The following is a 15,156-nucleotide window of genomic DNA, read 5'->3' as shown; positions in this document are numbered from 1 at the left end:
GGGCGGGGGGAGATCATGCTGGGCTAGACTTAGAACGGAAATTTTACATTTTTAGCATTGGTGGGTAGGGTTGCCAGATGGCTTGTCAAAAAATACTAGACACAATGGTAAAAGTTGTGACGCCCCCAATACATATATATATATATATGTAGCCAGGTCCCCCCTCGCGCACTCACCCCCTCCTTCCCCGTTGCGAGCGCGCGGTGTGTGTTGCGGCCGGTTGCTATGACGCGATCGGGCCGGTTGCTATGGCGCGGTCGGGCGGTTGCCGGGGACGCGATTGGGCCGGTTGCCGAGGCCGCGATCGCGTTGCTGGGGTCCCCGGCGGCCGGTGAGCAGGGCGCCGCCATGCTAGGTCTGTTGCGCATGCGCAGTGACCCAGACAGCGCGGGAAGGCCCCAGATAGCTCGCGCATGCGCGAGAGGAGTCTGCCAGCCCCCAGGGTGCATAGAGGCAGAGCCACATGACTCCAGGGAGCCAATAGGGCTGAGGGATTGCCTGGGAATAGAAAGGATACATTTCGCGGGGTTTTGCAGCCACGCAGTGAGTCAGGATCCGGACCAGCTAGGGGTAAGAGGTGGATGCAGGGGTCAGTGACCCTCTGCATTAGGCCAGCACCCCCCAAGGTCCCAGTTAGGTCCTGAGCCACCTAGTAGCTTGTGGAGCTTAGGGACAGGCCCTAGATAGGGACACTGCCCCATTAATTGGTTGCTTAGCCAGGGACACAGTGCTGAATCCGTGCGGCCCTGCGAGGTGGGTTCTGGGCTCAGAACCCCACCAACGACCCTGGGACTAAGGTGATATTATCCGCGCTGGAATTCACCCAACGCGGTGTGGAGGACAACGTCGGATCGGGCGGATCTCCAGTGATATCGCTGTACCCGTGGCTGGAGCCCGGGCAGGTAACCTGCAACTCACGTGCACCAACCAGGCCTATCACCAGACATAGTGGCTGCGCAGTCACACATACACATGCACAGTGTTATTTGACTTTGGGTGTGCGAGACATTTGGGTGGGGGTTACTGGACACGGGGTGGGATCACTCTGTGGGAGGTTAGCGTCCGCCGTGACGCCTAGAGGTGGTAGCGTCCGCCGAGACGCCTAGAGGTGTAGCGTCCGCCGTGGCGCAGAGTGGTTAGCGTCCGCCGTGGCGCATAGTGGTTAGCGTCCTGTGAGACGCCATGTGTGGCTCCTCTAGAGAGGAGTCATGGTTATGTTGATGTGTTATGCTATGCCGTAAAGGCAGTCCTGTTTTATATTTGCTCGCTTTGTGTGGTTGTTTCCTGTGAGGGTCTCCTCCCACTCCGTTGGGATCCCTCCCAGGTGGAGGCGTTGCACCCAGAGATGTATAACATGCATGTACCGAGAAGCTGTTGTAAGTGATCACCCCTAGTATAATTACCCCAGGTTCCCCGTGGCGGAAGCTCAGCCCTCCTGAGAGCCAACAGGTAATGCACCACACCTGAGTAACCTTGTATGTTCCTACACCTCCACAGTATTATCTGCGAGTGGGTGGGGGAAAACCCGTTACATATATAAAAAACATGCTCCCGAATACATATGAATTATATCCCCACCTCACCCATACATATAAAATATATCCCCACCACCCCCATATATATTAAATATCCCCCACCTCCCTAATACATATAAAATATACCCCCAACCCCCCCAATACATATAAAATATACCCCACCACCTCAATACATATAAAATATTCCCCACCACCCATATACATATAAAATATACCCCCACCACCCCCATATATATTAAATATACTCCTACCACCCCAAAACATATAAAATATACCCCCACCACCCCCATATATATATTAAATATACCCCTACCTCCCCAATACATATAAAATATACCCCCACCTCCCCAATACATATAAAATACACCCCTACCACCCCAATACATATAAAATATACCCCTACCACCCTCATATATATTAAATATACTCCTACCTCCCCAATACATATAACATATACCCCCACCACCCCCATATATATTAAATATACTCCTACCACCCCCATATATATTAAATATACTCCTACCTCCCCAATACATATAAAATATACCCCCACATTGTACTTTACCTATCTCCTGCAGGACACAGACAGCACAGGAATATGTCTCTGGTCTGCCGGGGTGTGGGCTCCGCCCCCGCTGTCCTCTGATTGGCTGTCCTCTCCTCCAATCAGGGACAGCACACCGGTCCTCCTTGCTTTGCCCAGCCACCGTCCCGGCCCTCCCTCTCTCTGCCGCCCTCTCAGCACTTAACGCTCGCCTGCCCTCGCCACTGACCATGCCGCCCTCGCGCTGCCACTGCCGCAACAATTTTATACCAGAGGACATGCAGCAGAATTATCGGGTGAAAACCGGACACCTGGCAACCATATGGTGGGCACACATGGGCCGGGCGCGTGGGGGACCCCTCTTCTGTGGGGCCCCCGGGCAACTGCCCAGCGTGCCCATATGTTAAGACGGCCCTGACTAGAAGCACACTGCAATTCAGCTCAGTGATCTCAGACTCAAGGATTTGTTACTAGCCACTGTTTAAAGACACACACACACACACCAATCTGGTGTGTTAGGTAAGCAATTAACTATCACATACCCACTGCAAGTTCTCAAAAGTTTGCTACAAACTCCCAATTCCCACACAATCAAAATAAATGAACCCACTGTACACTCTTCAAGCTCACACACTAATGCTAGTAACACACACTTTGCACTACTGGTAATAACTCAACACTACATCCAACTGCACTTGAACCCCTCTTTAACTCACAGCCCAGTGCTCGCAAATACTAAATGTGCAGGCTGTTATTGCATCTTAAGACCAACACATATATTCTTAAGGACAATTGCTTTCTCTATATTTATTATATTTCTACTAGATACCGGTATATACTACTAAGGACCATAGGTTTCTTAACAGTGGTACTGTACGTCTTTAAGAAAATTCTATCTAGTGGTGAAAGAGTTAAAGCTATTTAAGGGGCCCTTGATCGATTACCCCTGAGGAAGGAAATTAGATTTAAAGCTCCCGCGTTACATGGGCCAATAGGAAGCCGCACCGGATGATGTCACAACTTCCTATTGGCCCGCAGGGTGAGGGAGCTTTGAAACTCCCCCATTACATGAACCCTGCTAGCCGAGCGGCTACCAGCACCCCCTACATAAATCAAAATCTCCCGAAGCTCTGGGTCCTTGAGCTGAAAATAATGGCGTTCAGCTCCAGAGACCCCCTGCTTCAATCCTATGTAAAAAATAAATATCACCAGCTTGGATTGCCGCTTTAATTAACTGTGCTATAACCATATGATACAGTTTCGATACCACCACAAGGTGTCTTATACTACAGCACCACTTAGTAAATATGGGCCAAAGTATATGTCTTTTTATGTGTTGTATCCTTAATTACCTGATTATTCTTGCGTAATTTAAGATACACAACATACAAGAAAATGCAACAATAGCAAATGAGTGTTGGGACTTGTGCATAGACACGGGAACCGTATGATGCCCGTTATAACACACACACTAAGCTGTACGAATCACACCAGACACAGGTGTAAATAAGGGGGCGGTAAGGCTGCGGCACATTTATTAAACGGTAAATAAAACATTTATTTCAATACACAATGCGACGTTAACCTCTAGCCTCCCAGCCAAGGGCACACAATCACTTCATGACACCCTGCTAAAACTGGGAACAAACAGCGGGGAAACAAACCTCTGTCTTACCCATATAAAAATGAGAAGGACACCACTTGAAAAAATAAATGTTGTATTGCAGGGTGCATATACAAACACGGTAATACGTACAAACAGTAATAGTATAAAGTGGCCTTGTGCAGAAATAGAAAAACACACTTGGCTGACTCTTGACAGAGGGACAAACGTCTCTTCTACTGAGTGTCACAGCTAAGTGTGTTTTTCTATTTCTGCACGAGGCCACTTTATACTATTACTGTTTGTACGTATTACCGTGTTTGTATATGCAGGCTGCAATACAACATTTATTTTTTTCAAGACTGGTGTCCTTTTCATCTTTATATGGGTAAGATAGAGATTTGTTTCCATATATTATGAATCCACTGGAGGAAGTTTTCTATTAAGGTGACATTGGGACTTTATAAGTTCTTTGTGCATATAATTGGAAATATAATATACTAGCTGAGAGACCCGGCGTTGCCCGGGATGTAATGTTCCCGCTCCCCTCTCTCTCTCCTCTCTCCTCCCCCCTCTCTCTGTTTGTCCCCCATTCACATCAATCCAGTCCCCCCCTCCCTCCTTTACAGCTCTGTTTGTCCCCCTTTACAGCTTTATGCAGTGTGTGTGCGTCAGTCATCAAACACACACAGACTGACTGACGCACACACACACACAGTCAGTGTGTGCGTGTGTGTGTGCCTCAGTCAGTGTGTGCGTGTGTGTGTGCGGCAGTCAGTATTTGTGTGCGCGTCAGTCAGTGTGTGCGTGCGTGCGGCAGTCAGTCAGTGTGTGTGTGTGCATGCGTGCGTCAGTCAGTGTGTGTGTCAGTCAGTGTGTGTGTGTGTGTCAGTCAGTGTGTGTGTGTGTGTCAGTCAGTGTGTGTGCGTGTGCGCGTCAGTCAGTGTGTGTGTCAGTCAGTGTGTGTGTCAGTCAGTGTGTGTGTGTGCACGTCAGTTAGTGTGTGTGTGTGTGTGTGTGTGTGTGTGTGTGTGTGTGTGTGTGTGTGTGTGTGTGTGTGTGTGTGTGTGTGTGTGTGTGTGTGTGTGCGTCAGTCAGTGTGTGTGTGTGTGTGTCAGTCAGGGTGTGTGTGTGTGTGTGTGTCAGTCAGTCAGTGTGTGTGTGTGTGTGTGTGTCAGTCAGTCAGTGTGTGTGTGTGCGTGCGTCAGGGTGTGTGTGCGTGTGGCTGTCAGGGGTTGTGTGCGTGCGGCTGTCAGGGGTTGTGTGCGTGCGTCAGTACGTGTGTGTGTGTGCGTCAGTCAGTGTGTGTGTGTGTGTGCGTCAGTCAGGGTTTCTGTGCGTGCGTCAGTCAGGGTGTGTGCATGCGTCAGTCAGGGTGTGTCTGCGTGCGCCTGTCAGGGTTTGTGTGCGTGCGTCAGTCAAAGGGCAGGCGTGGGGGGGGTGTGAAGGGCAGGCGTGGGGGGGGTGAAGGGCAGGTGTGGGGGGGGTGAAGGGCAGGTGTGGGGGGGGGGGTGAAGGGCAGGCGGGGGGTGAAGGGAAGGCGGGGGGGTGAAGGGCAGGGGTAGGGGGGGTGAAGGGTAGGGGTAGGGGGGGTGAAGGGCAGGGGTAGGGGGGGTGAAGGGCAGGGGTAGGGGGGGGTGAAGGGCAGGGGTAGGGGGGGGTGAAGGGTAGGGGGGGTGAAGGGCAGGGGTAGGGGGGTGAAGGGCAGGGGTAGGTGGGGGTGAAGGGTAGGGGGGGTGAAGGGTAGGGGGCGGGGTGAAGGGCAGGGGTAGGGTGCGGGGTGAAGGGCAGGGGTATGGGGCGGGGGTGAAGGGTAGGGGGCAGGGTGAAGGGCGGGGGTGAAGGGTAGGGGGCGGGGTGAAGGGCAGGGGCGGGGGTGAAGGGCTGGGGTGAGGGGCGGGGGTGAAGGGTAGGGGGCGGGGGTGAGGGGTGGGGGTGAAGGGTAGGGGGGGTGAAGGGCAGGGGTAGGGGGGGGTGAAGGGCAGGGGTAGGGGGGGTGAAGGGCAGGGGTAGGGGGGGTGAAGGGCAGGGGTAGGGAGGGTGAAGGGCAGGGGTAGGTGGGGTGAAGGGCAGGGGTAGGTGGGGGGTGAAGGGCAGGGGTAGGGGGGGTGAAGGGCAGGGGTAGGGGGGGTGAAGGGCAGGGGTAGGGGGGGTGAAGGGCAGGGGTAGGGTGGGGTGAAGGGCAGGGGTAGGGTGGGGGTGAAGGGCAGAGGTAGGGGGGTGAAGGGCAGGGGGGGTGAAGGGCAGGGGTAGGTGGGGGGTGAAGGGCAGGGTTAGGTGGGGGGTGAAGGGCAGGGGTAGGGTGGGGGTGAAGGGTAGGGGGTGAGGGGTATTGGGGGTGAAGGGCAGGGGTAGGGGGGGGTGAAGGGCAGGGGTTAGGGGGGGGGGGTGAAGGGCAGGATTAGGGGGGGGGTATGGGTGAAAGTGAGGCACAAATTGTTGGCAGGAGTAAAATGTCCCTACACACACACACACACACACACACACACACACACACACACACACACACACACACACACACACACACACACACACACACACACAGACACTGGAGAGTGGGACTGGCGCATATCAGAGGAGGCTGCTTGGCCCCCCAGTGGCCGGGGAGGTAGCGGCGGGGAGGTAAGGGAGCGCCGGGGAGTTAGCGGCAGGGAGGTAAGGGAGCATTGGCGGCTGGGGAAGGAGTGCCTCGCTTCCCCTCCGTCTTTCCGGGAGCCGGTTGAGAGCGAGGGGGGAGGAGCCTAAAGTTGGCGGCAGGGGCAGGAGGGCCGCGCTTCCCCTCCGTCCGGGAGCCGGTGCAGGGCGGCGCACGTGATGGGGGGGACAGAGGGTGTGTGTGTGTGTGTGTGTGTGTGTCTCCTTTGGCCCGTCACTCCGCCTCAGGCCAATGAGAGGTGTGCGGGGGCGGGCGGGCCAAGGGAGCAATCTCATTGGCCTGGCCCAAGGTCCAATGTGATTGCCGCTAGGGACACAGGGAGACACATACAGACACAGACACATAGGACGCTTTCAGAAATATATAGATAGATTGGGTATTCTATTTACAAACTGTGGTTTTAGATCCCCAGTGTGAGTGCGTTTATTTAATGACGCTATCCTGCTAACATTGACCATACTTCATCTGTGCTTATTTTAAAAAAATGTGTGTGTGTGTGTGTGTGTAGCCATGTATCCCCTTGGCTACTAATCTGCCCTGCCTAACACATAAGCCCTAGTACCAGTGCAGGCAGTGTTAGGGTTAAATCTACACCCTGCTGTAGTAAGCAGCTTCCTTGAGTGACGGGGGTGGACTGAGGCCTAGGTGCCGGCCACCCGGGCCTGAGATCTTAAGCCCCGCCCCTGGTAACAGTTGGGAGTTGACAGTTGGGAGTTGTCAGTTAGTGAGTTCTACTCTCTACCCTCAAGGGAGTGGGTCGTTGTGCTATCCCCTCCCGCAGGGGAGTGGGAGCTGTTACCCCTTACTCCACCAGGGAGTAGGGGAGCAAAGGATAGACCTTCGGGCCCTCAAGCCCTCGGGTTTGATTCCAGGGACCAGAGGAAATGCATTGTTGATTGTGTACGGCCGTACTCAATAAAGACCAGTTGCTGCTTTTATACTCCTGCCTGTGACTGCAGTTTATCAGGGGGAGTGCAAGAGGATTTTCCTGCAGGGACAGCACCCAGCTCTGCTGGGGCCTGCGGGGAATGGAGGCGCTGCACCCAGAAAGAGCTGAGAATATCCTGAAAGCCTGTCCTGTCTTCCCCACTACCATCGGCGGACACTCAGCAATCCTGTAAGCCACACAGGTACAGCACAGTGAGAGTACAGGTAACAGTGACATCTCCCTTAGGGTGGGGGAACACCTGTTACATATATATATATATATATATGCAGTGTTCGACAAATCCAGTCCCCCGCACGCCCCGGCGACTGGATTTGACCCCGTGGCGACCTCCTCATGGCCGACAAAGCAGCGCATGCTATTTTCCCTGCTCTCGTTATGTGAGCCCATTATTTGGCTCCTTCTCTACCTGCAATGGCCGCGTGGCGTCAGATGCCGCGTTGCCATGCCCACATGACGCTCATGACGTCACGCAGCGTCAAGGAGCTGAGGAGCACGAGCCACCATTGGAGCCTGGCGCCGGCCTGCCCGCATGTCCCATCTGCCGCCCGCATGTCCCATCTGCCGCCCGCATGTCCCATCTGCCGCCCGCATGTCCCATCTCCCGCCCGCATCTCCCATCTCCTGCCCCCATCTCCCGCCCGGCTGGCCGCATTTCCCATCTCCCGCCTGCATTTCCCATCTCCCGCCTGCATCTCCCATCTCCCGCCCGACCTACAGCACCGCCCGCATCTCCCGCCCGACCTCACTCACCTCACACCCGGCTGCCCGGCCTCCCGCCCGACCTACCGCACCGGCTGCCCGACCAACAGCACCTCCCGCCTGGCTGGACGAACTGCTGCACACGTGGGCCCCTCCTTTCAATGAATACCCACCCTGTGCGTGTGTCTGTCTGTGCGTGTCTGTGAGTGTGTCTGTGAGTGTGTCTGTGTGTGAGTGTGTTTGTGTGTGAGTGTGTCTGTGTGTCTTGTGTGTGAGTGTGTCTCAGAGTGTGTCTGTGTGTGAGTGTGTCTGTGTGTCTCTGTGTGTGTGTGTCTCTCTCCGTCTCCCTGTCTCCGTCACCCTCTCCCCGTCACCCTCTCCCTGTCTTCGTCACCCTGTCTCCGTCACCCTCTCCCTGTCTCCGTCACCCTCTCCCTGTCTCCGTCACTCTCTCCCTCTCCCTCCACACTCTCCCTCACCCACTCTCTCCCTCACTCACCCACTCTCTCCCTCTCTCTCACCCACTCTCTCTCTCTCACCCATTCTCTTTCATTCACTCTCTCTCCCTCTCTCACCCACTCCCGCTCTCTCACCCACTCTCTCACCCACTCTCTCTCACACTCTGGATCGGGATATCTTATTTACCCTATATATCTTAACTTCCCTATACCTACACCGAAATAACCAATACTGCTTTCTTCCAGATCTAACTCTCGAGCTTCACACGGGAGACATCGGAATCCCCCCTAACCCAGAAGACAGGTAGGGAACACCTCCCCTCCAATGTATAACATTGCGGGAATGAGGGTACCAGGACATTGAGGGACTGCGGACCAGGTAAGATCCCAGGTGGGATTGCTGCTTTAGATATTGGGAAGTGGGGGCATCCTGACACTGGTTAATGGGTTCAGGAAACTAGTCATTCACATCTGGCTTTTTTTTTCTAGATCTGACATTTACACACACGTAACAAGGACTAATTGTAGTATAATGTAATACACTTTCAGCTCTCTGCACTTTCATAAACTGATTGATGAACACTTTGTAACTTTTGTTTTTGAATCTGTGATTTGACCAGAAATGGATTCAATGTGCATTTTTAAATGCATCCTTCAAATTTATTTTCAATTGCTTACTGTATGTGTATGAATTGAATCTAAATAATAGGAGCTGAATTCATGGCCATAAATTCCACTCTGGCATGTTAGGAATGTAACACATTTCTGAACAGTGCGGAGGCTTTTAGACTGATTAAATGGCCGAGTCAAGTAAGAAAGTTTGGTAATTACAATTTAAACATATCAATTACTCATACTAGGTAGTAAAACATACCTTTTGGTTGCATTTTATGTCTAGAATACAAGGTTTTCTAGAGCTTCTTCGATATTGTATTGTATGTCTTTATTTACATAGCGCCATAAATGTACATAGCGCTTCACAGTAGTAATACATGTTGTAATCATATGAATAACAAATAATATAAATAACAGATCATGGGAATAAGTGCTTCAGACATAAAAGTAACATTAAGGAAGAGGAGTCCCTGCTCCGAGGAGCTTACAATCTAATTGGTAGGTGAACATATAGAGACTGTAGGAGAGAATTCTAGTAAGTGCGTCTGCAGGGGGCCAAGCTTTATGTATCATGTGTCCAGGATTATCCAGTGCTATTCATATGCTTCTTTAAGCAAATGTGTCTTAAGGTGGGCCTTAAAGGTGGATAGAAAGGGTGCTAGTCGGGTATTGAGGGGAAGGGCATTCCAGAGGTGCGGGGCAGAAAGTGAGAAAGGTTTAAGGCGGGAGAGAGCTTTAGATACAAAGGGGGTAGAAAGAAGACATCCTTGAGAAGAATGCAAGAGTCGGGATGGTGCATAGCGAGAAATTAGGGCTGAGATGTAAGGAGGTGCAGAAGAGTGTAAAGCTTTAAAAGTGAGGGAGAATTGAGTGTGAGATACGGGATCTGATCGGAAGCCAGGAGAGGGATTTCAGGAGGGGAGACGCGGAGACAGATTTAGGAAAGAGTAGAGTGATTCTGGCAGCAGCGTTTAGGATAGATTGTAGGGGAGACAGGTGAGAGGCAGGAAGGCCGGACAGCAGGAGGTTGCAGTAATCGAGACGAGAGAGAATGAGGGCCTGAGTCAGAGTTTTAGCAGTCGAGTAACAGAGGAAAGGGCGTATCTTTGTGATATTGCGTAGGAAAAAGCGACAAGTTTTAGAAACGTTTTGAATGTGAGAGGAGAATGAGAGAGAGGAATTGAGTGTGACCCCTAGGCAGCGTGCTTGGGCTACTGGGTGAATGATCGTATTTCCAACAGTAAATGTGGAAGGAGGTAGTAGGGCCAGGTTTGGGAGGAAGTATAAGGAGCTCTGTTTTTGACAAGTTAATTTTCAGTCGGCGGATGGCCATCCAGGATGATATTCCAGAGAGGCAATATATTGCCTCTATATGATATTCCAGAGATATGGTATGCTTCATACTATAGGATATATATAGTATGATATAGGGGCGACTGCACCCCTGAGATCAAGAGACAGCTGACACTTGGAAGAAATGCGATGATCAGTATGAACAATATCTGAAAGAGTAAAGACATCAGCCTGGCATCCAAATGCAGATTGGTCAGTGCGATCGTTTTCCCAATAGCAACATATGGCTGCGAAACCTGGACTCTGAGAAAGGCAGCCAGGCGAAAGATCGATGCATTTGAATTGTGGTGGTGGAGATGTCTGCTACGCACTTCGTGGACAACCAGAATAACGAACCAAGCAGTTCTGGAATGGATCAAATCGAAAATCTCACTGGAGGCCAAGATAACAAAGCAAAAGCTCTCCTATTTTGGTCACATCTTGCGAAGCAAGTCGCTTGAGAAGGACGTCATGCTTGGAATGATCGGTGGCAAAAGAGGAAGGGACCGCCCAAGAACTCGCTGGCAAGATACCATCAAGAAAGATACTGGACTGAACATAGCAGAATTGAAAGAAGCCGTGAGAGATCGGAAGACATGGAGCACACTGATCCATAGAGTGGCCGAGAGTCGTACTCGACAGAACGGATAAGGAAGGAAGTATGCTTCAGCACTAGAAAATATTTTTAAATGTTAAATGAGCCCTTGTATTTGCAGCTGTGTTAGAATCAGAAATGTGTAAGATATTGTAAACGAGATACAGTTAGAACGGTAGGTCCTGTACTTCTCCTTATAAAATGTTACAGTTCCTCAGTCACATATTTTGTCCCTGTGTCCAATACGTGGGGGTGTCATAAATTAAAATATAAATAATGCCTAATTTGCTGCAGATGCAAGGGCGCTCAAAGAAGTGCTAGTAAAGATGAAATAAGTAATTAATTCATTACAAAAAACGATATTAAGAACATTATGGGTCTTCCACCAACTGCGCCCCCTTTCCTCTCGCTCCTCCCCCTTTCTCTCTCACTCCCCCCTTCCCTCCCATTCTCACTCCTCCCTCCCCCCCCCTATTCTCTCTCACTCCTCCCACCATTCTCACTCCCCCCCCCACCCCCACCCCACCCTCTCAGTAATAAGTCCCTGTCTGGAGCAGACCATCCTGGCAGCAGACACGGAAAGTTGACAGACTCCCGTGTTAGATCGCTGGGGCGTGCCCCGCCCTCCTCTACCGTCTTCCTCCTCGTCCGTCACCTCATCTTCTGCCACCTTCCTGCTCTTCCGACCAACCATCCAACTTGAGCCCCCGACAGCTGTCCCACTCACCCCCACCTAATTCCGCCTCTGCTCTCAGGTGTCGCTGCACAGGGATCTATGGCTGCAATGGGACAGGCACCAAGGAGGTTGAGAGCCATTATTTATTTACTTATAAAATGCTTTACCAGGAAGTAATACATTGAGAGTTACCTCTCGTTTTCAAGTATGTCCTGAGGGGGTCTACACTTGGTCATGGGTTAGGGGTCACTTTAGGAGTAACACACTTAACCATGGTGATTTGATTATCTATTTTGATAACCGTTAATGTTAAAACTTGTGTAAGCTTTAAGAGCTTCTCATTGAATTTCATGTTGAGTTGCAACAACATTATCTGGAGATCACTTTGGGCTGAATTCCCCGAAGGGCAGTAGAGAGAGTTAAAATAACGTAATGTTGTTATTTCAGCTGGCAACAACAGTAAAACGAACCCCAGCTAATGCCATATTCACCAAGTTAACTATATTTTCTTCTTAGTAAAAATGCAGATATGGCAAATAGCTGTAACGCACCTATACGATGCGATTTAAAACCCATAAATAGGGGAAACAGCGATTAAAAATAAAAACACACACTCTACATCAGACAATAGCAGCTTCGGTCAGCTGATGGCTGAGCAGACTTCCTCTGGCATCTGCAAAAAGTGGGAGAATAAAGCACATGACATTTAAGGAGGAGGATATTGATAGGCAGGTGAACGACATAATAGATACTGTAATCACTCTAAACCAGGGGTTCTCAACTCCAGTTCTTAAGCCCCCCCCCCCAAACTCCCCCAACAGGCCACATTTTCAGGATATCCCAGCTTTAGCACAGGTGGCTCAATCAGTCCCTGCTTCAGCACAAGTGGCTCAGTATGAGCCTCTGATTGAGCTACCTGTGTTGAAGCATGGACTGATTGAGCCAACCATGCTGAAGCTGGGATTGATTGAGCCATCTATGCTGAAGCACGGATATCCTGAACATCTGACCTGCTGGGGGGGGGCTTGAGGGCTGGAGATGAGCACCCCCTGCTCGAAACTATCTGGTGAGCTCTGTGTAAGACCGCTACAGCAGATCAACTTTACAAAATAGTACATTAGAGTTTGCTACATACAGGCAGTCCTCGTTTTACAACGAATGGCTTATACAACGCTATGCAATGCATACCTATGTTCATTTATACAACGCCAAAACGGCTTATCCAACGCTCTTACAACGCTTTTCAACATTGTTTATGTGTATGTGTGTGTATATATATATATATATATATATATATACACACACATACACATAAACAACGTTGCAAAGCATCGTAAAAGCGTGTATATATATATATATATATATATATATATGCAAATATAGCTGTATGCTCATCTGCATGTCTTAGGCAGGTCTGCAACCCCGCCTTTCCCCATTATCACCCAGCATACAGCACTTCCACTGCAGCAAGGGATTCTGGGAAATGACATGCAAATGAGCACACAGTGTCACTTTTTGCCTCAATAACCATTTTTAACATGGTTCCCTATAGGCTTAAGCTTGCTGCATGGTCACAGCTTTGAGCACAGCCAGGGTTAAGGTGCATACCCAGAAAACCACCCACAGACAGCTGTTTCAACCTTGATGGGTCTCATCAGTGTGGGGTTGATTTTACTGGGATGCAAGAGAGGCTTATGGGATAGGCCAAACCATAATACTGAGTTAAGTTATGGTGAGTAAAAAAAGTGACAAAAACCCTCCACAGGAAAGCAAATATGCAAATATAGCTGTATGCTCATCTGCATGTCTTAGGCAGGTCTGCAACCCCGCCTTTCCCCATTATCACCCAGCATACAGCACTTCCACTGCAGCAAGGGATTCTGGGAAATGACATGCAAATGAGCACACAGTGTCACTTTTTGCCTCAATAACCATTTTTAACATGGTTCCCTATAGGCTATATACTATACTATATATATATATATATATATAATATTATACTATTTAATATTATATATTATGTTATATTATATATATATATAATACAGTATATACACTATATAATTTATGTGTGTGCTGCATATCTTATTGCCTGCGTAAAATATTTGGTGTATTTTAGTGTTAAAAATGCCTTCAGGAACGGAACCTTTCATTTAAACAGTGTTCCTATGGGGAAACGTGTTTCGCTTTACAACGTTTCGCTATCCAACGCCATTTTGAGTAACACATTGTGTCGGATAACCGAGGACTGCCTGTATTTGTGAGATGCTCTAAAAAGACAGACACCAAATGGGAATAAAACTAAAATTGACAGATCATGCAAGGGCTGCAGAAAGAACTGGACAAAATCCAACTGAAGACCTCATCTCCCCAGTTCCATATGAAGAGCAGATGATGTATATCATAGGTCGTGCTCAGGCCTTGGCCTTGAGGAGTTGATGGACACAGGAGAGCTTTCAGAGGAAGCAAAAGCAGGTAATGGTTTTACAATACATTAGCTTCAACGACCGTACTCATTACAATCACATGAATAATGTTCTATATCACATTGGAAAGACATTTGTGTGGCCAATAAAGTACATTTGTATTTCCCGTTGACAGGGTGGATTCCCAAAGCAGGTTGATTAATCTCCTCAGCTGACTCGTTAGGGGTATAAAGAGAGATCCCATGGGAAAAGAGACTATTCCAGGCAACACCGGTCCCTGGAACCCACCAGAGGGAACCCCCACAGACACCACCACAGATCCTGGAGTGGCAGGGAGAGCACCCTGCCTACAGGTACCTCTCTTTTTGTGTCACAAGCTTGGTTAAAAGCCTAGCATTCCAGCCCTCAGATAGGGACTGCTGAAGTTAGTCAGTCCCCTGCATGAGATTAGGCGTGGTTGTTCTTTTCTGTTCTTATTTGTTTTCTCTTGAAAGCTGCTGGCTAATAAAGCCTACTTTTATTTTCACCTAAAATGGATAAAGCCACAACTTGTGACCAAAGGCTGCCCTGTTATGGGTGCGGAAAAATTAAATCTTTTTTTTTTTTAATGGGCGCTCAGAAAAAAATTAAACCGTCTACAGAGACGTTTGCATGAGTGCAAGTGAAGTCTTCCCCACCTGTATGACTACCAGCTGTGTTCTAGCATATACAGAGAATATTACGGCAATAGCACCTCCCGAGGTCAGTGTGACGAATACACCTGCAAGTGCCAGAATGGAGGGAAAAATGTGTAATGTCTATAATGAACCCTGCAACATGATGGTCTCCCTTCAGGCCTTTGATGAGGATGTGTCTTATGGTCAAGAAGCAGTTGCTCTTACAAAGTTTTCCCACTTGAAGCAGAAGTATGAGAAGGCTCAGAAGAAAGCTCTCCGTCTCGGCATAGAGCTTGAGCTCTCTCAGAAGGAGTCTCAGTGCAGAGCTGGAAGTCTCCCAGAGAGAGGTTCACAGTCTTCGTACAGGGATGGAGATCTTTCAGAGAGGGGTCCACACTCAGCATAGAGTTAG

The 15,156-nt window shown here is 49.7% G+C and overlaps 1 long non-coding RNA gene across 1 annotated transcript in view; it reads right to left on the bottom strand.

Moving 5' to 3' along the window:
* LOC142487817 (uncharacterized) overlaps window positions 1–2,482 on the bottom strand; it is a 38,244-nt gene extending 35,762 nt beyond the window's left edge. Inside the window, exon 1 of the long non-coding RNA XR_012799319.1 lies at window positions 2,101–2,482. This is a non-coding gene — a long non-coding RNA (uncharacterized LOC142487817). The remainder of the gene's footprint in view (window positions 1–2,100) is intronic.
* Window positions 2,483–15,156: the final 12,674 nt, after the last annotated feature.

Source organism: Ascaphus truei, chromosome 1 (assembly GCF_040206685.1).
Source record: "Ascaphus truei isolate aAscTru1 chromosome 1, aAscTru1.hap1, whole genome shotgun sequence".
Classification (NCBI taxonomy): Eukaryota; Metazoa; Chordata; class Amphibia; order Anura; family Ascaphidae; genus Ascaphus; species Ascaphus truei.
This window is presented reverse-complemented; position numbering and strand designations above follow the sequence as displayed.